At 46.1% G+C, this 25,103-nt stretch overlaps 1 protein-coding gene across 1 annotated transcript in view; it reads left to right on the forward strand.

Moving 5' to 3' along the window:
• LOC109872624 (protein kinase C-binding protein NELL1) overlaps positions 1–25,103 on the forward strand; it is a 424,089-nt gene that overhangs the window by 49,996 nt on the left and 348,990 nt on the right. The window lies entirely within an intron of this gene.

A 25,103-nucleotide genomic window follows, 5' to 3' on the forward strand; every position in this document is an offset into this window, starting at 1 on the left:
GGCAACAATGCAAAACGTTATGTTTGGCGTAAAAGCAACACAGCTCATCTCCCTGAACACAACATCCCCACTGTTAAACATGGTGGTGGCAGCATCATGGTTTGGGCCTGCTTTTCTTCAGCAGGGACAGGGAAGATGGTTAAAATTGATGGGAAGATGGATGGAGCCAAATACAGGACCATTCTGGAAGAAAACCTGATGGAGTCTGCAAAAGACCTGAGACTGGGACGGAGATTTGTCTTCCAACAAGACAATGATCCAAAACATAAAGCAAAATCTACAATGGAATGGTTCAAAAATAAACATATCCAGGTGTTAGAATGGCCAAGTCAAAGTCCAGACCTGAATCCAATCGAGAATCTGTGGAAAGAACTGAAAAATGCTCTCCATCCAACTTCACTGAGCTCGAGCTGTTTTGCAAGGAGGAATGGGAAAAAATGTCAGTCTCTCGATGTGCAAAACTGATAGAGACATACCCCAAGCGACTTACAGCTGTAATCGCAGCAAAAGGTGGCGCTACAAAGTATTAACTTAAGGGGGCTGAATAATTTTGCACGCCCAATTTTTCAGTTTTTGATTTGTTAAAAAAGTTTGAAATATCCAATAAATGTCGTTCCACTTCATGATTGTGTCCCACTTGTTGTTGATTCTTCACAAAAAATACAGTTTTATATCTTTATGTTTGAAAACTCTGTTTTGAATCCGGTGTTGTTTTGTGCGTCAGTTCATAAACCATGTGCCATGGGATCGGTTCATCGAAGAAAAAAAAAATTCCCAACTAGTTTGTAATCTGTATGGCACAGCTGTCAATTTTTTGGTCCTTATATGACACTTGTATACGTTTTTATTCATCACAATCTTCTTTAACCAATTTTGGTCTTTAACACAGGGCCAACAGACAAGTTTTGCAGTTATGCTGCAATTAGTTGGTTTTGTTTGCTGCATATGTGACATAAGTCCACCAGTCCTATTTCTGATATAATTTACAAAGATTATAAAAAAATGTAACATTTGATTTTGGAGGCCAGGTCATCTGATGCAGCACTACATCACTCTCATTTTTGGTAAAACAAATATTGCATATCTTAAATTCTTTCCACAATTAATGAATAATATGTGTAATAATGTAGGCAGTTCATACAAAGTATTGTTACCTTTAAGCAGTCAGTAATTATTTTTAAATTGTGTTTGGCCAGCAATTATTATTTTGGCAAAAAAATTCCCCACAAACAACCATAAGCTCAGATGTTCAACAGTTGTTCCATCCACGAGCCCAATTCAAAAGAAGACTGTAGCTGTTTGAGAAGCTATGCAAAATTGAGAAAGAATGGGGAGATTTGATTAACCAATGTCAAGTCCTAGCTGATGGAGCTCAGATACACCCCCTTACGCTGAAACACACAGACACATTGGTCCCCCATTGTGACCATTTTCCCAAGCATCTCTGTGCAGTCAGCCCTTTGGATTATTTTGTGACACCAGGGCCATAATGATTTGCCCCCTCTCTGATTGTCCGAGTGTGACCACCTTCCAATGGGTTACTTACTGCAGCTAGTGTTTGCCAGCACTGTCACTTCCTGGGGGGGGGGGGGGGGAATTCCCACCGACTAGGTATAAGGTCATCAAGGTTTTCATGAGCAGCTTTGAGAAATTCCTTGTATTATTTTGCTCACCCACCCGAGGGCTTTGCTATTGTTAGACCAACCCTGCCAGACAGGCTCAGAATCTTGAGGGGCAGTGCTGCATTAGTGGGTCTCTGACCGCATTTATCTTTCTGTCTTTGCTGTATATTTGAGTTTTTATTTATTTAACCTTTATATAAGTAGGCAAGTCAGTTCAGAACAAATTCTTATTTACAATGACGGCCTACCCCGGCCAAACCCAGGTGACGCTGGGCCAATTGTGCACTGCTCTATGGGAATCCCAATCATGGCCGGTTGTGATACAGCCTGGAATCAAACCAGGGTCTATAGTGACTCCTCTAGCACTGAGATGCAGTGCCTTAGACCGCTGCACCACTCAGGAGCCCAGTATAGGCTACTTGCAGTTCTCCTTGGTGTGTAGGTCGCTCAGGTGGGTGTCTAGGGTATAGGGTTGGGAACTGTTCCATCATGATAGGACAATAAATAAATAAACTATATCCCATATCTGCACAAAATTTAATTATCTCTCTGTCACAACTTCTGCTCGCAGATACACATGGGCTCTGGCATTTACAACCATTTTTATTTTTCACTCACTTAACTCCACACTTTTCCAAACACAGAAACAGACACCCCATTTTCAATCACAATACACTCGCACATACCCACATACTGTGCCTTCTATGTCCTCTGTTTGGTGTGTTTTGATCTCTACCATGTTAATTCCTACCTAATTTGGGGCTTTTAGTACTTTTGTGTTCCAGTTCCATTTATTTGAAGATGTATTATTTCAATAATTATTCTTTCTTCTAATGCTAAATCTTATCTATTTATAAAAACTATAAATATAAAGATGAATACTAATTATTTTACAACGTTCCCTAACTTTAGTGGCTAGGAAAAACTCCCTAAAAAGGCAAGAACCTAGGAAGAAACCTAGAGAGGAACCAGGCTTCTTTTTTTTACCTTTATTTAACCAGGTAGGCTAGTTGAGAACAAGTTCTCATTTGCAACTGTGACCTGGCCAAGATAAAGCAAAGCAGTGTGACCCAAACAACAAATAGGCCATAGTGGCGAAATTATTACAGTATGGAAAATTAAACACTCGGGTGATAGGTGTGCAGAAGATGAGTGTGCAAGTAGCGATACTGGGGTGCAAAGGAGCAAAATAAATAACAATATGGTGATGAGGTAGGTGGATGGGCTATTTACAGATTGGCTATGTACAGGTGCAGTGATCTGTGAGCTGCTCTGACAGCTGGTGCTTAAAGCTAGTGAGGGAGGGAGATATGAGTCTCCAGCTTCAATGATTTTTGCAGTTCGTTCCGGTCATTGGCAGCAGAGAACTGGAAGGAAAGGCGGCCGAAGGAGGAATTGGCTTTGGGGGTGACCAGTGAAATATACCTGCTGGAGTGTGTGCTGCGGTGGGTGCTGCTATGGTGACCAGTGAGCTGAAATAAGGCAGGGCTTTACCTAGCAACCAGTTATAGATGACCTGGAGCCAGTGGTTTGGCGACGGATATGAAGCGAGGGCCAGCCAACGAGAGCATACAGGTCGCAGTGGCGGGTAGTGTATGGGTCTTTGGTGACAAAACGGATGGCACTGTGATGGACTGCATCCAATTTTCTGAGTAGAGTGTTGGAGGCTATTTTGTAAATTACATTGCCAAAGTCAAGGATCGATAGGATAGTCAGTTTTACAAGGGTATGTTTAGCAGCATGAGTGAATGATGCTTTGTACGAAATAGGAAACCGATTCTAGATTTAATTTTGGATTGGAGATGCTTAATGTTAGTCTGGAAGGAGAGTTTACAGTCTAACCAGACACCTAGGTATTTGTAGTTGGCCACATATTCTAAGTCAGAAATGTCCAGAGTAGTGATGCTGGACGGGTGGGTAGGTGTGGGCAGCAATCATTTGAAGAGCATGCATTTAGTAGTGTTTGCATTTAAGAGCAGTTGGAGGCCACGGAAGGAGAGTTGTATGGCATTGAAGCTCGTCTGGAGGTTAATTAACACAGTATCCAAAGAAGGGCCAGAAGTATACAGAATGGTGTCGTCTGCATAGAGGTGGATCAGAGAATCGCCAGCAGCAAGAGCGACATAATTGATGTATACAGAGAAAAAAGACGGCCGAGTACTGAACCCTGTGGCACCCCCATCTGCCAGAGGTCCGGACAACAGGCCCTCCGATTTGACACACTGAACTCTGTCAGATAAGTAGTTAGTGAACCAAGCGAGGCAGTCATTTGAGAAACCACGGCTGTTGAGTCTGCCGATAAGATTGTGGTGATTGACAGAATCGAAAGCCTTGTTCAGGTCGATGAATACAGCCGCACAGTATTGTCTCTTATCGATGGTGGTTATGATGTCGTTTAGGACCTTGAGCGTGGCTGACGTGCACCCATGACCAGCTAGGTATGGTGGGATTTGAAATGGTGGGTGATCTGTTTGTTAACTTGGCTTTCGAAGACCTTAGAAAGGCAGGGTATGATAGATATAGGTCTGTAGCAGTTTGGGTCTAGAGTGTCTCCCCCTTGAAGAGGGGGATGACCGCGGCAGCCCAGTCTTTGGGGATCTCAGACGATATGAAAGAGGTTGAGCACACTAGTAATAGGGGTTGCAACAATTTCGGCGGATAATTTTAGGAAGAGAGGGTCCAGATTGTCTAGCCCTGCTAATTCGTAGGGGTCCAGATTTTGCAGCTCTTTCAGAACACCGGCTATCTGGATTTGGGTGAAGGAGAAATGGAGGAGGCTTGGGCAAGTTGCAGTGAGGGGTACAGGGCTGTTGAACGGAGTAGGGGTAGCCAGGTGGGAAGCATGGCCAGCCGTAGAAAAATGCTTATTGAGATTCTCAATTATCACGGATCCTAATTTCTGTTTGAATAAGCTAGCCTAATGCAGTACGCCACATGATTTTTTTGTGCTGGTCAAGGGCAGTCTGGTCTGGAGTGAATCAAGAGCTGTTACTAGTTCTACATTTTTTTAATGGGGCATGCTTATTTAAGATGGTGAAGAAAGCACTTTTAAAGAATAACCAGGCATCCTCTACTGACGGAATGAGGTCAATATCATTCCAGGATACCCGGGCCAGGCTGAAGTGTTTTAGGGAGCGTTTGACAGTGAAGAGGGGTGGTCTCTTGACCACAGACCCATTACGGGCACAGGCAATGAGGCAGTGGCCAGTCCTCTTCTGGCTATGCCGGGTGGAGATTATAACTGAACATGGCCAAGATGTTCAAATGTTCATAGATGACCAGCAGGGTAAAATAAAAATAATCACAGTGGTTGTCGAGGGTGCAACAGGTCAGCACCTCAGGAGTAAATGTCAGTTGGCTTTTCATCGTTGATCATTCAGAGTATCTCTACTGCTCCTGATGTTTCTAGAGAGTTGAAAACAGCAGGTCTGGGACAGGTAGCACGTCCGGTGAACAGCACAGAGTTCCATAGCCGCAGGCAGAACAGTTGAAACTGGAGCAGCACCACGGCCAGGTAGTCCTGAGACATGGTCCTAGGTCTCGAGAGAGAGACTTTTTGTCTTTCTTTAATGAAACATTCTCATTTCATTCAAAACTCACCACCCCCCCTTAAAAATAAAATACCAAAATATATCCTGTACTGCATACATGTACCATACTCCCCTTTCCCTCTACCACATGATATAAAACAACACCACACATCACAATAACCAAAAAACCTTAAAACTTCTACAACCTATATCCAAAACATCTTCCCCAGCTATACAGACAGCCCCCCAACACACCATATCTCCTGAAATATCTCCACACTTATTATCATTCTATAGAACTCAAATTCTACCCTAAGGCGCACAGAGACCATCCCATTAAATAATAGTAAAGGGTCTGTTATCCCCCCACCTTTGACCCTGTTCCTCCTTGTTAGCCAAATAGCCAACAAATAGCCAAATAGCCAACAAATAGCCAACTTTGAATCACAGTTTCTTACATAACACAGAAAGGATACCCCTGCCCGATTCCCGGTTCAACCCGTATCAACCAGCTGTTAGTGGCCAGGGCTCCATGAAGAACCCTCAATTTGAGGTTCCCTGACCTCTTTGGTACTGGGGGTTTGTAAAGCCCCCTCCATCTAAAACCCATCATACTTTCCGCTCCACATACCCCCTGCCACTGATGTGCCTTCCATCCTGTTAGGCTCCTAATGTTCCTTACCTTAACGCAGAGGTTGTAGAGAGCTTTACCTCCAGCCCCTTCAAACTCCCCCAGGCTCGGAGTGTTAAAATCTAACAAGTCCTCCAGTCCCCCTTGCCAGTCTACAGTCTCTGCCGTCACCTGCAGTGGCGGAAACATTGGTGTCCCCTCCCCCTTTGGCCGCTCATACACCATCCTTACCGGCTCAGACAGTGCCTGCTGGACCTCCTCCAGGAATCTCTCCAGCAGCCAAAGAGATGTTATTCCTGTTTGTTGTGCCATGACTTCCGGGGTTTTCCACCCCTCCTCTCCCAGCAGTCGCAAGTCACTCAGCCTTTCTAAACCCACTGCCATCAGTTGCCTCTGCAGGGTGGCTGACTGAAATGATCTCAAAGGTATGATTGGGTTGTGGGAAAAAGGCTCCTCCCACACCCCCTTTTCATGTGGGCCTTAGCAGTTGCCAGGCCCTCAGCACTGCAGAGTAAAAATCTGAGAGACCTGCTGTACTCAGCCTCTCCAGCTTCATGAGGTACAGCTGCCGGTCCAACCCTAATCCGCCAGCTCTCCTCAGCAGTGCATATGCAGGTTCCCTCCAGCCGACATCAGTATGGTACAGCAGTCTCTGAACTGCCTTTAGCCGGAAAGAAGTCATCCTGCTCTCCAGTTCCAACAGGCCTTGTCCTCCTTTGTGGATGGTCATGTACAACACTGCCACTCTCAGCCAGTGATGGCCCGACCAGAAAATGTCCACCAGCTTGCGTTGCAGGTCTGCGAGCAGACCGGCGGGGGGGTTGAGGACAGCTAGTTTATGCCGCAGGGAAGATGCCACCAGGTTGTTGATTATCAGCACCTTCCCTCTATATGACACTTGGGACAGGAGACAACTCCACCTAGCCAGTCTTGACACCAATGCCTGTGACAGCCCCTCCCAGTTCTACCTGACCCACCTCTCCGAACCCAGGTACACCCCCAACACTTTAAGTCCTTCACAAGCCCACTGCAAACCCCCTGGAAGCAGAGGAGGGGCCCTATCCCCCCCATGCCCCACATAACAGAGCGTTACTCTTGCCCCAGTTTACCTTAGCTGATGAAGTTCCCTCGTACACCTTCAGACTGGTTTCTTGTGCCTGCATATCCTGACCATCCCTGACCATCACAGAAACGTCATCTGCATATGCTGACACTGCTATGCCTGTCCAGCACACTCCCTGCAGTCTCCTGATTAGCAGTCCCAAAAAAGGCTCAATGGCTAGTGTATATAACTGCCCAGACAGACAATGCATACACTTGGCTTCACAGCTCTGTCTTTTCAAACCAAAGGAGGAGGAGCTGGGAGCATCCACCTCCTTGAGCATGGAAAACGTAGCTCTTACAAGTGCTCCCTTTGCTTTAACCTGAAAAAAACTACCCAGGTCCCGATGTAATTCAGCTAAATTAGCCTGGAGGCCTACATTGCCTTGCCCCACCATCTCTACCTCCATCTCACTAATACAATGCTCTAGTTCCCTCAATATTCTCCTAGCCTCTGAGGATGACTGTTGACAGAAAAGCCGAATTTGGACTTTTCCCACATCCCACCATTGACTCAGAGACTCATACTCCTCACTTTTCTGCCCCCACCTTTCCCAAAAGGTCTGAAAACCTGAGCAAAAAGTGACATCTTGTAAGAGCTTTACATTAAACTTCCAATAGGATGCCTACCGGGGCCCTGGTGAAATTGCCAGCTGAGCCATGGTTATGTGGTGATCTGAAAACCCCACCGGGTTAATGGTAGCACCCAACAGCCTATTGCTCCGATTCCTGGACGTGTAGAAACGATCAAGTCGGGCTGCACTCACCCTAGCCTCAAAAACCTTCACCCATGTATACTGTCTCGTGTTGGGGTGTTTAGTTTTCCAAACATCCACTAGGTCAAACTGATTAATGATGTCCCTTAACACACCCACTGACACTGAATGAGGCTCATCCCCATTTCTGTCTTTCGTCAAATCCATTGTACAGTTCCAGTCCCCGCCGACCACCAGCATCTCTTCAGGTGCTACATGTGAGAGTTCCTGTTTAAGACACCCAAATATAACCCCCCTATCTCTCCCTGTGTTAGGCGCATACACATTTATAAAGACATAACCCGTGTTGTTAGTTTCTGCTTTTACAACAAGCAGCCTACACCTACACCTCCTTTGAGAAGCACATTTTTACAGACAGACCCGGTACAAAAAGGACTGCCACCCCTGCACTAAAATTTGTCCCATGGCTCAACACACTTGCCCCTTTCCACCAGAGCCCCCAATCAACTTCATTCACCACATCACTATGCGTCTCCTGCAGAAACAACACCTGTACTTTTTTTTGTTTTACATATTCACCCAACACACTCCTCTTTCCCGCATCTCTGGCACCATTTATACTGAGCAGTCCTACCTGAAGAGTCTCCATAAGAAGTGGGAGAAAAGCCAGCAAAGAAAGAGCAATAGCAAAGCTAAAAAAAACTCAGTGCCAGAAAGAAACTACACATCTAAACAGTGTCTGAAGGTAGACCCTTACGCACTGTTGTGACCCACTTCCTGGGTGAGAGGACACCATGCCCCTCATTGTTCTTACAAAATGTTTTCCCCTTGGTCTCATTCAGGAACCTGGTCAGTTCCCTCAACGTGTACTTTGACCCCCCTGCTTGACTGGCTGCCAGCTCCGGACCCATTGAAGAGGAGTCTGAACAAAAAACCTCATCATACTTCCTCAGACTCATACTTCCTCAGACTCACTTTCCTCCTCATCTCAATCTCCCATCCTGACCACCTGCCCTTTCTCTCTGGTCAGGGCCTCCCCCCAGCACCAAGCAAAGGTTCCATGGTGCCTTTGACCACACCAGCCTCTCCCCTCCAACCTCCTTTCTTCTCTCCCTTTTTCCTTTTCCACTTGACACCCCCCCCCCCCTAGTCTCTTACACTTCCCCACTATACTCTCCTCATCCACTAGCCTAACCTGACAAGACCCAGCCTCATCTACACCACCCTCCATAACATGACTAGGCCCAGCCTCAGTTACCCCACCATCTCTAGCCTGACTAGACCCAGCCTCATCTACACCACCATATCTGGCATGACTAGGCCTAGCATCAAATACACCAACATCCCTGGCATGACTAGGCCCAGCATCATCTATACCACCATCCCTGGCATGACTAGGCCCAGCTTCTGCTGTCTGCATCTCATTGCCCCCTGTACGTTGACCTTGATTTCCCCCACTGGCGCTTGTGCCCTCACCTTGTCTACGGCCTTTATGTGGGCAAGCAAAACTCTTATGCCCCAAATCCCCACACCCAAAACACCATAGACTATCTGTGCTGGCAAACCCTGCATAGAGCCACTCCCCATGCCTAATTTTAAAATGCACATTTAGCTGTTGCTCATTGTTATTCAGAAACATAAATACTTGCCTCCGGAGTGAAACAACGTGCTTAACGGCATCTGCCTGAAAACCTGCCGACAATACACAAAACCCAATAGCAAACTTACCAAATGACTCTGCTCTTTCCTGATTTGATAATCCGTAATAAACAGGGGCAAATGTGCAACTACTACCCTTGTTAAAGGGGTCGAAAGAGGTGAAATTGGCACCAACTCACCCCTTACAAATATTCCACTAATTTGCTCTTTTCATGAACACAACCACAGCTTTGTTCATTCTAGAAGCAGAATGTATAAATTCAGCTCCTACCTGTTCACCGACTGCAAGCAGAACCTCCTCCACTTTCACTCCATTCTCAGGAACACACCTGAATCCATGCCGTATCGACAGCGTCTCCTCCGCGCTATGCTGAGAAGCCATTGTGCACACCACACCACAACTTTGAAAAAACCTCTGGATACCGCTAAAGCAAATAGTGCATTAGAAAAGAAAGAAAAGACCAAGGACAGAATAAAGACACAGTATTGTTAGGACAGAGCTAGAGTTAGGACAAAGCCCTCCACACCAAACACTCAAACTCCAAAAAACTCTCAGCATACACTGGAAGGGAGGGAGGGAGGGACCTTTTGTGTTTCTAGAATAAAACATTCTCATTTCATTAACTTAAATTCACACAGGACACCGGATAAGACAGGAGAAATACTCCAGATATAACAGACTGACGCTAGCCCCCCGACACAAACTACTGCAGCATAAATACTGGAGGCTGAGACAGAAGGGGTCGGGAGACACTGTGGCCCATCCGACGATACCGTCGGACAGGGCAAAACAGGCAGGATATAACCCCCACTTTGCCAAAGCACAGCCCCCACACCACTAGAGGGATATCTTCATCCAACATCTTACCATCCTGAGACAAGGCCGAGTATAGCCCACAAAGATCTTCGCCCCTCCTAGGGACGGCATGGAAGAGCACTAGTAAGCCAGTTATTCAGCCCCTGTAATAGGGTTAGATGTTCGTCTCTTTCACAAGGGAGCCCTGCATATACAACTTCATCAGACAAACAAAACAATGTAATACAATATAAAACAAATAAAATACAGCACAACACAGATATTCCCCCCAAATAATTGCATAGCTCAGTAAGAAGGTCCCCAATCAATATTTAAAATTTCCAGAACGGCACCAGAACATTCAATTGTAATGAATTTTGTAGTGGGCTCCAGCAATGACGTGCTTTAGAAACTAAAAGTGGATTTGGTGGAAAACCGAGGAACCTCAAGAGTTAACTAACCTTATGAACGGGTTTGTTATCTGATGTTTTTTAATATAACAGTGACTTTAGGTAAGTCGGAAGTTTGGGTAGTAGAGCTTGGTAAAAAAAAGACCAGCCAACCTTTTTATACTCTATACCAGGCGGTGTCAGAGGAAGGCCCTAAAAAAAGTCAATGACTCCAGCCACCCTAGTCATAGACTGTTCTCTCTGCTACCGCGTGGCAGGCGGTACAGGAGCGCCAAGTCTAGATCGAAGAGGCTTCTAAACAGCTTCTACCCCCAAAACATAAGATTCCTGAACATCTAATCAAATGGCTACCCAAGCTATTTGCACTGCCCCCCTCTTCTACGCTGATGCTACTCTCTGTTATTATCTATGTATAGTCACTATAATAACTATACCTACATGTACATATTACCTCAATTACCTCAACTAACTGGTGCCCCCGCACATTGACTCTGTACCGGTACACCCTGTATATAGCCTCGCTATTGTTATTTTACTGCTGCTCTTGAATTATTTGTTACTTTTATTTCTTCTCTTTTTAGGTGTTTTTCCTAAAACTGCATTGTTGGTTAAGGGCTTGTAAGTAAGCATTTCATTGTAAGTTCTACACCTGTTGTATTCGGCACATGTGACATTTGATTTGATATGATGTAGTTAGCTGATATGTTAAGGCCAGGCGCACGCAACAGCCGGAAATGACTGTGGCGCTGGAGAAGGCAAGCCCTCCTGCCGCGCCCTTCCAGCACCTTTCCCGGGCATCTTTTCTGTTGGGAGGCTAATGGAGCCAAGCTGAGGGTAGTCAATCAAGTGTGTGACTACGGACTACAAAATGAAAACCAGCCACGCCGCAGACACCGACTTCTTGCTTCCAGACAAGCTAAACACGTTCATTGCCGCTTTGAGGATAACACACTGCCACCAACATGGCCAGCTACCAAGGACTGTGGGCTCTCCTTCTCTGGCCGACGTGAGTAAGACATTTAAATGTGTTAACCCTCACAAGGCTGCCGGCCCAGAAGGTTTCCCTAACCGCGTCCTCAGAGCATGCGCAGACCAGCTGGCTGGTGCGTTTACGGACATATTCAATATCTCCCTATCCCAGTCTGCCTTCCCCACATGCTTCAAGAAGGCCACAATTGTTCCTGTACACAAAAATGCAAAGGTAACTGATCTAAATGACTATCGTCCCGTAGCACTCACTTCTGTCATCATGAAGTGCTTTGAGAAACTAGTCAAGGATCATATCACCTCCAACTTACCTGTCACCCTAGACCCACTTCAATCTGAACCCTGCCCTGTGAAATTGTGTCCTGGACTTCCTGATTGGCCGCCCCCAGGTTGTGAAGGTAGGAAACAACATCTCCACTTTGCTGATCCTCAACGCTGGGGCCCCACAAGGGTGTGTGCTCAGCCCCTCCTGTACTCCCTGTTCATCCATGACTGCGTGGCCATGCATGCCTCCAACTCAATCATCAAGCAGCAATTCAACCTCAGGAGGCTGAAGCATTTGGCTTGTCACCTAAAACCCTCACAAACTTCTGCAGATGTATCACCGCCTGGTAAGGCAACTGCACCACGCATAACCACAGGGCTCTTCAGAGGGTGGTGTGGTCTGCACAACACATCACCGGAAACAAACTACCTGCCCTCCAGGTCACCTACATTACCCGATGTCACAGGAAGACCAAAAAGATAATCAAGGACAACAACTACCCTAGCCACTGGTCTTTTCACCCCGCTATCACCCAGAAGGCGAGGTCAGTACAGGTGCATCAAAGCTGTGACCGAGAGACTGAAAAACAGCTTCTATCTCAAGGCCATCAGACTGTTAAACAGCCATCACTAGCATAGAGAGGCTGCTGCCTACTTGCAGACTTGAAATCATTGGCCACTTTAGTCACTTTATTAATGTTTAGTTTAGTTTGGTTTTTGTATGTGGTGTGTAGCTTAGTGGGATTGTAGCTTAGTGGGGTGTTCTAGGAAAGTCTATGGCTGTCTGAAGTGGTTCTAAATCAGAGGCAGGTGTTTATCGTTGTCTCTGATTGGGAACCATATTTAGGCAGCCATATTCTTTGGTTGTATTGTGGGTGATTGTCCTGAGTGTCTTGATGTCCTTGTTTGATGTTAGTTGACACAAGTATAGGCTGTTTTCGGTTTTCGTTTCATTTATTGTTTTGTAGTGTTCGTGTTCAGTCGTGTTTATGTTTGTTTAAATAAACATGGATCGCAATCGACACGCTGCAGTTTGGTCCGACTCTCCTTCACCATATGAAAACCATGACAGAATCACCCACCATAGGACCAAGCAGTGTGTCAACAGGCAGGAGCAGCCCAAAGAGGAGAAGCGCAATAAAGATTTCTGGACATGGGAGGAAATCCTTGACGGGAGAGGACCCTGAGCTAAACCAGGGGAATATCGCCGCCCCAAGGAGGAACTAGAGGCGGGAAAAAGCGGAGAGGCGCTGGTATGAGGAGGCAGCACGGCGACGTGGATGGAAGCCCGGGAATCAGCCCCAAAATGTTCTTGGGGGGGGGGGGGGGGGGGGCTTACAGGGAGTATGGCTACGCCAGGTAGGAGACCTGCGCAAACTCCCTGTGCTTACCGGGCGGCTAGAGAGACCGGGCAGGCACCGTGTTATGCAGTGGTGCGCACGGTGTCCCCAGTGCGGGTGCATAGCTCGGTGCGGTATATTCCAGCTCCGCGTATCGGCCGGGCTAGATTGAGCGTCGAGCCAAATGCCATGAAGCCGGCTCTACGCATCTGGTCCCCAGTGCGTCTCCTTGGGCCGGCTTACATGGCACCAGCCTTGCGCTCAGTGTCTCCGGTTCGCCTACATAGTCCAGTGCGGCTATTCCACCTCGCCGCACTGGCAGGGCGACCGAGAGTATTCAACCAGGTAAGGTTGGGCAGGCTCGGTGCTCAAGAGCTCCAGTGCGCCTGCACGGTCCGGTCTATCCAGTACCACCTCCACACCCCAGCCCTCCGGTAGCAGCTCCCCGTACCAGGCTTCCTGTGCGTGTCCTCGGCCCAGTACCACCAGTGCCAGCACCACGCATCAGGCCTACAGTGCGCCTCTCCAGCGCTGTCGGAGCCTTTCTCCTCTCCTGCGCTACCGGAGTCTCCTGTCTGTTCAGTGCAGCCGGAGATGCCAGCCTGCATGGAGCAGCCAGAGCTGCCAGCCTGCATGGAGCAGCCAGAGCTGCCAGTCTGCATGGAGCAGTCAGAGCTGTCAGTCTGCATGGAGCAGTCAGAGCTGTCAGTCTGCATGGAGCAGTCAGAGCTGTCAGTCTGCATGGAGCAGTCAGAGCTGTCAGTCTGCATGGAGCAGCCAGAGCTGTCAGTCTGCATGAAGCAGCCAGAGCTGTCAGTCTGCAAGGAGCTGCCAGTCTGCAAGGAGCTGCCAGTCTGCAAGGAGCTGCCAGTCTGCAAGGAGCTGCCAATCTGCAAGGAGCTGCCAGTCTACACGGAGCCGCCAGAGCTGCTAGTCTGTAAGAAGCCGCCAGAGCTGTCAGCCTACATGGAGCAGCCAGAGCCGCCAGTCAGCATGGAGCAGTCAGAGCCGCCAGTCAGCATGGGTCAGACAGATTCTTCCAGATCTGCCAGTCAGCAAGATTCTTCCAGATCTGCCAGTCAGCCAGAATCTTCCAGATCTGCCAGTCAACCAGGCTCTTCCAGATCTGCCAGTCAGCCAGGATCTGCCAGTCAGCCAGGATCTGGTGGATCCATCAACCTGCCTGAGCTTCCTTTCACTCCTGAGCTTCCTTTCACTCCTGAGCTTCCTTTCACTCCCGAGCTTCCTTTCACTCCCGAGCTTCCCCTCAGTCCCAAGCTTCCCCTCAGTCCCGAGCTTCACCTCAGTCCCGATCTGCTCCTCAGTCTAGTGGGGTTCTGGGTGAGGACTACTAGGCCATGGTTGGCGGCGAGGGTGGACTATCTAGGGACGCAAGGAGAGGGGACTAAGACATTTACTGAGTGGGGTCCACGTCCCGCGCTGGAGCTGCCACCATGGAGAGACGCCCACCCGGACCCTCCCTATTGATTTGAGGTGCGTTCGGGAGTCCGCACCTTAGGGGGGGGGGGGTTCTGTCACGCCCTGGTCGAATTATTTTGTGTTTTTCTTCATGTATTTGGTCAGGCCAGGGTGTGACATTGGTTTTTGTATGTGGTGTGTAGCTTAGTGGGATTGTAGCTTAGTGGGGTGTTCTAGGAAAGTCTATGGCTGTCTGAAGTGGTTCTAAATCAGAGGCAGGTGTTTATCGTTGTCTCTGATTGGGAACCATATTTAGGCAGCCATATTCTTTGGTTGTATTGTGGGTGATTGTCCTGAGTGTCTTGATGTCCTTGTTTGATGTTAGTTGACACAAGTATAGGCTGTTCTCGGTTTTCGTTTCGTTTATTGTTTTGTAGTGTTCGTGTTCAGTCGTGTTTACGTTTGTTTAAATAAACATGGTTCGCAATCGACACGCTGCAGTTTGGTCCGACTCTCCTTCACCATATGAAAACCATGACACTATGCCTGTCACGTTCTGACCTTTATTTCCTTTGTTTTGTATTTATTTAGTATGGTCAGGGCGTGAGTTGGGTGGGCAGTCTATGTTTGTTTTTCTATCATTTGGGTATTTCTATGTTTCGGCCTAGTATGGTTCTCAATCAGAGGCAGGTGTCATTAGTTGTCTCTGATTGAGAATCATACTTAGGTAGCCTGGGTTTCACTGTGTGTTTGTGGGTGATTGTTCCTGTCTCTGTGTTTTGCACCAGATAGGGCTGTTTAGGGTTTCACACGTTTCTTGTTTTTTGTAATCAGTTGTTCATGTGTACGTTTACATATTAAAAGAACCATGGACACTTACCACGCCGCATATTGGTCCTCTGATCCTTTTCGCCTCTCCTCTTCGGAAGAAGAGAAGAAGTGACAGAATCACCCACCCAACACGGACCAAGCGGCGTGGTAAACAGCAGCGACGACAGCAGCAGCAGCAGCAACAACAGCGGCCAGCATCACAGGACTACACAACTTGGGAGGAGATAGACAGGTGGGCGGTCGACCCAGGGAGAGTGCCGGAGCCCGCCTGGGATTCAATGGAGCAGTGCAAGGAGGGTTACAGGAGGATGAGGTTGGCGAAGCCAGCACGGCAGTGCGACAGGTACGAGAGGCAGCCCCCCAATTTTTTTTTTTGGGGGGGGGCAGACAAGGTGTGGTACTAAGCCAGGTAGCAGACCTGAGCTCACTCCTCGTGCTTATGATAAGCAGCGCATTACTGGTCAGGCACCGTGTTATGCGGTTAAGCGCACGGTGTCGCCAGTGCGTGCCCATAGCCCGGTGCGCTATAGGGCAGCCCCCCGAAAGTGCCATGCGAGTGTGGGCATTGAGCCAGGGCGTATGGTGCCTGCTCAGCGGGTCTGGTCGCCGGTACGCAGTTTTGGTCCAGGTTATCCTGCGCCGGCTCTGCGTGCTGTGTCTCCGGGGGCTGGGAGGGTGCAGTGTGTCCTCTGCCTGCGCTCCGCTCGTGTCGGGCAAATGTGGGAGTGGAGCCTAAGGGAGAGGTGCGTGTAGTAAGAACTAGATCTCCCGTGCTTACCCACAGCCCGGTTCAACCTGTGCCTGCACTCTGGAGGGTCCGGGCTAGAGTAGTTGTCCAGCCTGGGGAAGTGGTGCCAAGGTTGCGCACCAGAGCTCCAGTGCTCCCCCACAGCCCGGTCCTTCAGGTGCCTCCTAACACCAAGCCCCCTGAAGGTCTCCCCAGCCTGGTGGTTCCTGTGGCAGCCCCACGCACCAGGCTGTCTCTCTGTCTCCTCCCTGCAGGTGGTACCGCCTGTCCGGCGCTGCTGCTGGAGTCTCCCGCCTGTCCGGCGCCGCTGCCGGAGTCTCCCGCCTGTCCGGCGCCGCTGCCGGAGTCTCCCGCCTGTCCGGCGCCGCTGCCGGAGTCTCCTGCCCTTCCTGCGCCGCTGCCGGAGTCTCCCGCCTGTCCGCGCTGCTGCCGGAGTCTCCCGCCTGTCCGGCGCTGCTGCCGGAGTCTCCCGCCTGTCCGGCGCTGCTGCCGGAGTCTGAGGCGCCAGAGCCCCTCAGCCCAGAGGCGCCAGAGCCCCTCAGCCCAGAGGCGCCAGAGCTTCTGCCCCTCTGTCCAGAGCTTCTGCCCCTCTGTCCAGAGCTTCTGCCCCTCTGTCCAGAGCTTCCGCCCCTCTGTCCCGAGCAACCCCTTTGTCCAGTGGGGTCATTGAGAGGGGTGGTCATGGTTAGAAAGCCACGGAGGCGGACAATAAGGCGGACTAAGACAATGGTTAAGTGGGGTCCGCGTCCCGCGCCAGACGCCCACCCAGACCCTCCCCTATAGGTCAAGGTTTTGCGGCCGGAGTCCGCACCTTTGGGGGGGGGGGTACTGTCACGTTCTGACCTTTATTTCCTTTGTTTTGTATTTATTTAGTATGGTCAGGGCGTGAGTTGGGTGGGCAGTCTATGTTTGTTTTTCTATAATTTGGGTATTTCTATGTTTCGGCCTAGTATGGTTCTCAATCAGAGGCAGGTGTCATTAGTTGTCTCTGATTAAGAATCATACTTAGGTAGCCTGGGTTTCACTGTGTGTTTGTGGGTGATTGTTCCTGTCTCTGTGTTTTGCACCAGATAGGGCTGTTTAGGGTTTCACACGTTTCTTGTTTTTTGTAATCAGTTGTTCATGTGTACGTTTACATATTAAAAGAACCATGGACACTTACCACGCCGCATATTGGTCCTCTGATCCTTTTCGCCTCTCCTCTTCGGAAGAAGAGAAGAAATCCCTGACAATGCCGCTCTAAATTGCTCATCCATGTATTTCTATATTCTTATTCCATTCCTTTACTTAGATTTGCGTGTATTAGTTATTTGTTGTGAAATTGTTACATATTACTTGTTAGATATTGCTGCACTGTCTGAACTAGAGGCACAAGCATTTCGCTACACTCGCCATAACATCTGCTAAACACTTGTATGTGACCAATACAATTTGATTTGATTGGCTGGACAGTCAGCTCAAAGAGTTGATTAGGCTGCTGCTGCTCCCATTCGAGGGAGAGGACAGGTTGGGGTCTGAAAGACTCTCAGTTTAAGATAAAGTACAACTTAAAATAACAAAGGTTAAGTTTCTAATTTGTAACCATTTATGTTGGTCAATAATGAAATTACATCTGAGTTTGAACCGTTTACTCTGCCTCACTGAGCCTCTGTACCCTGAGACCAGTGTTGGTCAGTGCCGTTTAAGATGAGGGAGGACAATATTTTTTTCATGAGCATGTGTCACGACTTCCGCTGAAGTCGGTCCCTCTCCTTGTTCGGGCGACGTTCGGCGGTCGACATCACCGGTCTTCTAGCCATCGCTGATCCGCCTTTCATTTTCCATTTGTTTTGTCTTTGTTTACTACACATCGGGTTTCATTCCCTAATTACATGTTCATGTATTTAACCCTCTATTTCCCCAAGGTTTTTGTGCGTGATTGTTTCTATGCTCATTCGAAACGTTATGGCTGGTTTTCGACGGATGCTGTTTTCACCCGTGCATAATTTATTCCCGTTTATTGTTGGTCAAGTTGAGTAAAGTACGTTGCTCACTCATTCTGCTCTCCTGCGCCTGACTTCATGCACCAGCTACACCCACCTTCTGACAGCATGGCCTTATTTCTATTACAGCATATTGGATGAATGTCATTCATTTTCCATTCACCCCAGTTAAATTTAACAGCGATAGGTTTAGGCTACTGCATGATACTTGAAGTTCCCCTATACACATCAGGTTGTTACAACCTAGCCTATGAATGAACATTTACAACGTAGGTGCAAAACAATTGAGGTGATACATGGACAGACAGTGACACATTCAATTCCACCTTGCACACTCTTGCCTGCATCTAGCTGATATAGGGTGTAATCATTAGTCCAACACTTGAAAACAAGAGTTTCTATTGGACAAATTCAGGTATGTTTATCCCCGTTTTGTTCCGTTCAAGAAATGAACAAATACACGCTTGATTACGTGTAAACACAATTCACTCGCATCTACGCGCTCTCCTCCTCCCATCTTTCCCTTCTCGGGTGTGGACATCAATGCACAACACATCAGCTATATGTAACCAGGCGAAAAACAAATTCCAAGCCAAACCATATCATAACTGCTACACACAGTCTACATCATTGTCACCATATTATCTAAAGTAGTGTCATGGTCAACATCGCTAGTAGAACTAATGCATTAGTAAACCTGCTACAATCATGCAGTAATGTTAGTGTGCAGTCAGTAAGCAGTTTTGCACTTACACAGGTGGGACCCGGTGGCAATACATTAGAAAAACCAAAAGCTTACCTTGACTTGGAAGAGATCCAGTGTTGTCTTGGAAAGTCATAGCCAGCTAGCTAACATAGTATCTCTCTCTTTGAGCAGAGTGTTTGAGTAGGCTAAACTAGCTAGCTGCATTTGCGAGCTAAGTAAGTGAAGCTGAAAGTGAAAAACTATTACGAAATCTCTCTCTCTCTATTTCTCTCTTGCTTCTCCTTCATTTTGGAAGAAATTAATGTGTTCAAAACTGTTAAACTATTTTCTTTCTCTCTCTTTGAGTCAACTTTTCACTACATGTTATGCTCTGCAGTGCTAGTTAGCTACATCTTGTGCTTTCTGTACTAGATTAATTATCTGATCCTGCTGCAAGAGCTCTGATAGGTTGGAAGGACGTCCTCAAGAAGTTGTCATAATTACTGTGTATGTCTATGGAAGAGGGTGAGAACCATGAGCCTCCTAGGTTTTGTATTGAAGTCAATGTACACAAAGGAGGACGGAAGCTAGCTGTTCTCCAGCTACACCATGGTGCTACCCTACAGAGTGCTGTTGAGGCTACTATAGACCTTCATTGCAAAATGGTATGTTTTAATAAATTATTTGTTAACGTGATTATATTTAGTCTAGTTTTATCTGAAAAGGATAGCTTTTTAAATGCTTTACCAATTACATTTTTCTGATAATCACTGAGGAGGATGGTCCTCCCCTTCCTCCTCTGAGGAGCCTCTGCCTAAGACCCACTTAGCTTTGGTCTGTGGTATTTGCCTCTCCCCCACGTTCTGTCACAATGACATTTTTGGATGTTCTTATACAATTTGAGTTTTTTTGTGTATTTTGGCTCTTTAATATTAGTACTTTCAAAAGGTAAACATTTCAAACTTCATTTAAATGTACAGTACCTAGAAAAACGATTCAGACCCCTTGAATCACATTTGATTGTGTTACAAAGTGGGATTAAAATGTATTACATGTAATTCTTTTGTCAACAATCTACACAAAATACTCTAAATGTCAAAGTGAAAGATAGATACAAAAATTCATTACTAAAATATAGATGTTGCATAAGTATTTAGCCCATTTATTTAGGCTAGCCTAAATAAATTCAGGAGGAAAATCTGTATAAAAAAATCACATAATAAGTTACACGGACTCACTCTTTGTGAAATAATAGGGGTTGACATGGTTTTGGAATGACTAACCATTCCACTGTTCCCCCATACACACAACATCTGCAATGTCACTCAGTCAAGTATTGAATTTCAAGCACAAATTAAACTACACAACTAGGGAGCATTTTTGAAAGCCTCATAAAGCCTCATAAAGGCCAGTAGATGTATAACTACAACAAATCAGACATTAAATATTTCTTTAAGCATGGTCAAGATAAAAATTGTGCTGTGGATTATGCATTAAATCACCCAGACACATCAAAGATGGTCGTCCTTCTCAACTGAGCTGCAGGATAGGAATGAAACTGCTCAGGGGTTTTACCCTTAGGCCACTGGTGACTTTAATGCAACTACAGAGGTTAATGGCTGTGACGGGAGAAAACTGAGGATGGATGAACAGCATTGTAGTGAATACACCTTTTGTCCTAAATGAAAAGCCTTATGTTTGGGGTAAATCCAACAAAACACATCACTGAGTAACTAGCTCCTTATTTTCAAGCATGATGGTGGCTGTATGAAGGTATGGGTATGCTTTACATTTGCAAATACCGGGTAGTTGTAACGCTCCGGGTGTCGTGGGTGTGGAGTCAGACGCAGGAAACAGAGATTGCATACTGTGCTCTTTAATGCACTCACGCAACACAGGGTGTTCCAAAACCAAATGCCCCAAACACGGGGACGAAAACAGTACAACAGAAACACGACCGGGAACAAACACGTTCCTCTAGTACATAACCGAAGGTCACAATAATGAATCCCGCACAAAGAACCAGGCGGGCCGGCTGTCTAATAAAGCCCAACTAATGACTCCCTAACAGGTGCTAACAATAAACATACAAGGAGGGGGAGGAAAAAACAATCGGTGGTAGCTAATAGGCTGGTGTCGACGACCGCCGAGAGTCACCTGACCAGGAAAAGGAGCCACCCTCGGTCGGACTCGTGACAGTAGTTTTTCAGGATTAAAAGAAATGGGATGAATGTGTTGTTTTGGATTTACCTCAAACATAACACTTTGTATTCAGGACAAAACGTTAATTGCTTTGCCACATTTTTAGCAGTATTCCTTTAGTACCTTTTTGCAAACACGATGCATGTTTTGGAATATTTTTATTCTGTACAGTCTTTTTTTCACTCTGTCATTTAGGTTTGTATTGTGGAGTAACTACAATGTTTATTATTTATTAACCCCTCCACCACCGCCCCTCCTCTCCGCCCGTCTTCGGGGGACAAATATCTTCATTTTTTATAGCTTGTTTGTTACATATACAGTCATGGCCAAAAGTTTGAGAATGACACAAATATTCATTTCCACAAAGTTTGCTGCTTCAGTGTCTTTAGATTCTTTTGTCAGATGTTACTATGGAATACTGAAGTATAATTACAATCATTTCACAAGTGTCAAAGGCTTTTATTGACAATTACATGAAGTTGATGCAAAGAGTCAATATTTGCAGTGTTGACCGTTCTTTTTCAAGACCTCTGCAATCCGCCCTGGCACGCTGTCAATTAACTTCTGGGCCACATCCTGACTGATCATTAACAAATATAATACTATTTTTAAAAAAATGTTACATAAATAATGTATTTTTATTAATCAGTATATTTCAATTTAACAATAACTTGTTGTAATATTTGTTCTATCTCTTCTGGAGGATAAAACTGAAATTGTAACTAGCTTTGTATGGCTTGTTTAAGAAAGGGCGATACTTTAAACAAAATTTCTGTCACGCCTGACCTTAGATATCTCTGTTTTTTGTTTATATTTTGGTTGGGTCAGGGTGTGACTAGGGTGGGTACTCTAGTATTTTGTATTTCTAGGGGGTTTTGTATGTCTAGGGGGTTTTGTATGTCTAGGGGGCCTGATATTGTTCCCAATCAGAGACAGCTGTTTATCGTTGTCTCTGATTGGGGATCATATTTAGGTAGCCCTTTTTCCCACTTTCTGTGTGGGATCTTGACTATGTGTAGTTGCCTGTCAGCACTATATTGTATAGCTTCACGTTCCGTTTGTAATTTTTGTTGGCTTGTTCGGTGTTCATTCTTTTAATAAAGAGAATGTACGTATACCACGCTGCGCCTTGGTCTCATTCATACGACGATCGTGACAGAAGATCCCACCACCTAAGGACCAAGCAGCGTTTTCAAGAGGAATGGATCTGGGAGGAGATTTTGGATGGAGCAGGACCCTGGACGCAGGCTGGGGAGTATCGCCATCTGAGGGAGGAAATTGAGGCAGCGAAAGCGGAACGGCGACGTTACGAGGAGCATTGCCAACGTGGCAAGTACGAGAAGCAGCCCCAAAATATTTGGAGGGGGCACACGGGGAGATTAGCAGAGTCTGGGTTTAGACCTGAGCCAACTCCTCGTGCTTACCGCGGGGAGCGTGTGACTGGTCAGGCACCGTGTTATGCAGTGATGCGCACGGTGTCTCCAGTTTGCATTCATAGCCCGGTGCTCTCTATTCCAGCTCACCGCATTGGCCGGGCAAGAATGGGCATCCAGCCAGGACGGATGGTGCCGGCCCAGTGCTCCTGGTCTCCAGTACACCTCCTTGGACCAGGATATCCTGTGCCGGCTCTGCGCATTGTGTCTCCGGTGCGTCTGCACAGCCCAGTGCATCCCCTGCCATCGCCCCGCACTTGCCGGGCTCAAGTGAGCATCCAGCCAGGACGCGTTGTGCCAGCTCTACGCTCCAGATCTCCAGTGCGCCTCCAGTGTCCAGTACGTCCTGGCGCCTCTTCCCCGCACTCGCTCTGAGGTGCGTGTCCCCAGCCCAGGAACCAGCAGTGCCGACACCACGCATCAGACCTCCAGTGCGCCTTCACAGTCCAGTACGTCCTGTGCCTCTTCCCCGCACTCGCCCTGAGGTGACAGTCCAGAACCTCCAGCAACGGTCCCCAATCCGGGGCCTCCAGCGACGAGCTACAGTCCAGAGCCTCCGGTGATGATCCAGTCTAGAGCTGTCACACCCTGACCTTAGATATCTGTTTTTTGTTTATATTTTGGTTAGGTCAGGGTGTGACTAGGGTGGGTACTCTAGTTTTTTGTATGTCTAGGGGTTTTTGTATGTCTAGGTTTTTTTGCATGTCTAGTTTTTGAAGGTCTAGGGTTTTTTGTATATCTATGTTGGCCTGATATGGTTCCCAATCAGAGACAGCTGTTTATCGTTGTCTTTGATTGGGGATCATATTCAGGTAGCCCTTTTTCCCACTTTCTGTGTGGGATCTTGACTATGTGTAGTTGCCTGTCAGCACTATATTGTATAGCTTCGCGTTTTGTTTGTTATTTTTGTTGGTTTGTTCGGTGTTCATTCTTTCAATAAAGAGAATGTACACATACCACGCTGTGCCTTGATCTCACTCATACGACGATCGTAACAATTTCATTTTCAATTAGTCGGAAATGAGAAGTTGCAATCTGTATAAAGGCAAAAGGGCAATTTTTGAACAAAATAATCATCTTAATAACCATTTTTGGTTAACTTATGTATAAGTGACACTTTTAGTGAGAGGTTTAAAGCTTTAATATTTAATACTTTTAGCCAGCCAAACTCATATTCATTATATAAATAGGCACGTTTAATTTTGTCTGGCTTAGCATTCCAAATAAACTGAAATATTTTTTTCTCATATGATTTAAAAAAACGAGTCATCTGGAGTAGGCAGTGCCATTAGTAAGTAAGTAAACTGTGATAGGACCAAAGAGCTATTAATCAATGGGATTTTTCCATAAATAGACAAGTATTTACCTCCATGGCTGAAGAATCGTATCTATTTTTGCTAACTTTCTATTCGAAATTAATGGTATTAAGTTAATTTATATTTTTTGAGATGTGAATACCAAGTATGTCTACTTCATCGCTACAATGTTGTTGATCCATCCTCAGTTTTCTCCTATCACAGCCATTCAACTGATTTCCTTCCTCTCCGACAACTGACTTAGGAAGGACAACTGTATCTTTGTGGTGACTGGGTGTATTGATACACCATCCAAAGTGTAATTAATAACTTCACCATGCTCAAAGGGATATTCAATGTCTGCTTTTGCATTTTTACCCATCTACCAACAGGTGCCTTTCTTTGTGGGGCATTGGAAAACCTCACTGGTCTTTGTGGTTGAATCTGTGTTTGAAATTCACTGCTCGACTGAGGGACCTTATAGATAATGATGAGGTAGTCATTCAAAAATCATGGCAACACTATTATTGCAGACAGAGTGACTCCATGTAACTTATTATTGGACTTGGTAACCATATTGTTACTCTTGGACTTATTTAGGCTTGCCATAACAAAGGGGTTGAATACTTATTGACTCAAGACATGTTAGCTTTTCATTTTTTATTAATTTGTAAAAAATAATTTAAAAAACAATTTCACATTGACATTATGAGCTGTGGTGTGTAGACCAGGGACCAAAAAATCTAAATGTTTACATTTTAAATTCAGGCTGTAACACAAAAAAATGTGGAAAAAGTCAAGGGGTGTGAATTATTTCTGAAAGCACTGTCAATTCTTTAGTATTTAATTGCCATTTCACAAAAGTCTGACTTTTCCCACATGGAAACTCATTTTCCTCAGCTTCAGAAGCATCTACATTCACCAAAGTGTGTGGTTTTCCTTTGATACTACTGTATATTCTCCAGACTTACAAAATTGTTCATTTGTTATAAAATGTTCTTTAGTATTTTAGAGATAGAAAACAAAATCACATATCATTGGGGGTATGTAATTTGTGTATCTGACATTCTCACTCATCATTATTCACAAGTCATTCAGGACTACCCATAATTATGGCAGCATCCACAGTAATGTAAAAGTGTTTAGAGACATATTCTATTATCATGTATAATTAAGGTGACTCCAAAATGACACAATACATTATTTAGAATTAATTTATATTGGGCACAAAATAATCTGAAACACAACCAAAACAAACAGCAAATGCATCCAACAAGTGTGTAGAGTCACAAACTGGGTGTAATGATTGTGTGCTAGGTATATGGTACCAAATACTAAACTTTTGACTACTTTAATACAGATTTGTCCCAATACTTTTGGTCCACTAAAATGGGGGGGCTATGTACAAAAAGTCATTTCTAAACAGTTCACTCGATATGGATGAAAATACCT

This window comes from Oncorhynchus kisutch, linkage group LG3 (genome assembly GCF_002021735.2).
Source record: "Oncorhynchus kisutch isolate 150728-3 linkage group LG3, Okis_V2, whole genome shotgun sequence".
NCBI classification, from domain to species: Eukaryota; Metazoa; Chordata; class Actinopteri; order Salmoniformes; family Salmonidae; genus Oncorhynchus; species Oncorhynchus kisutch.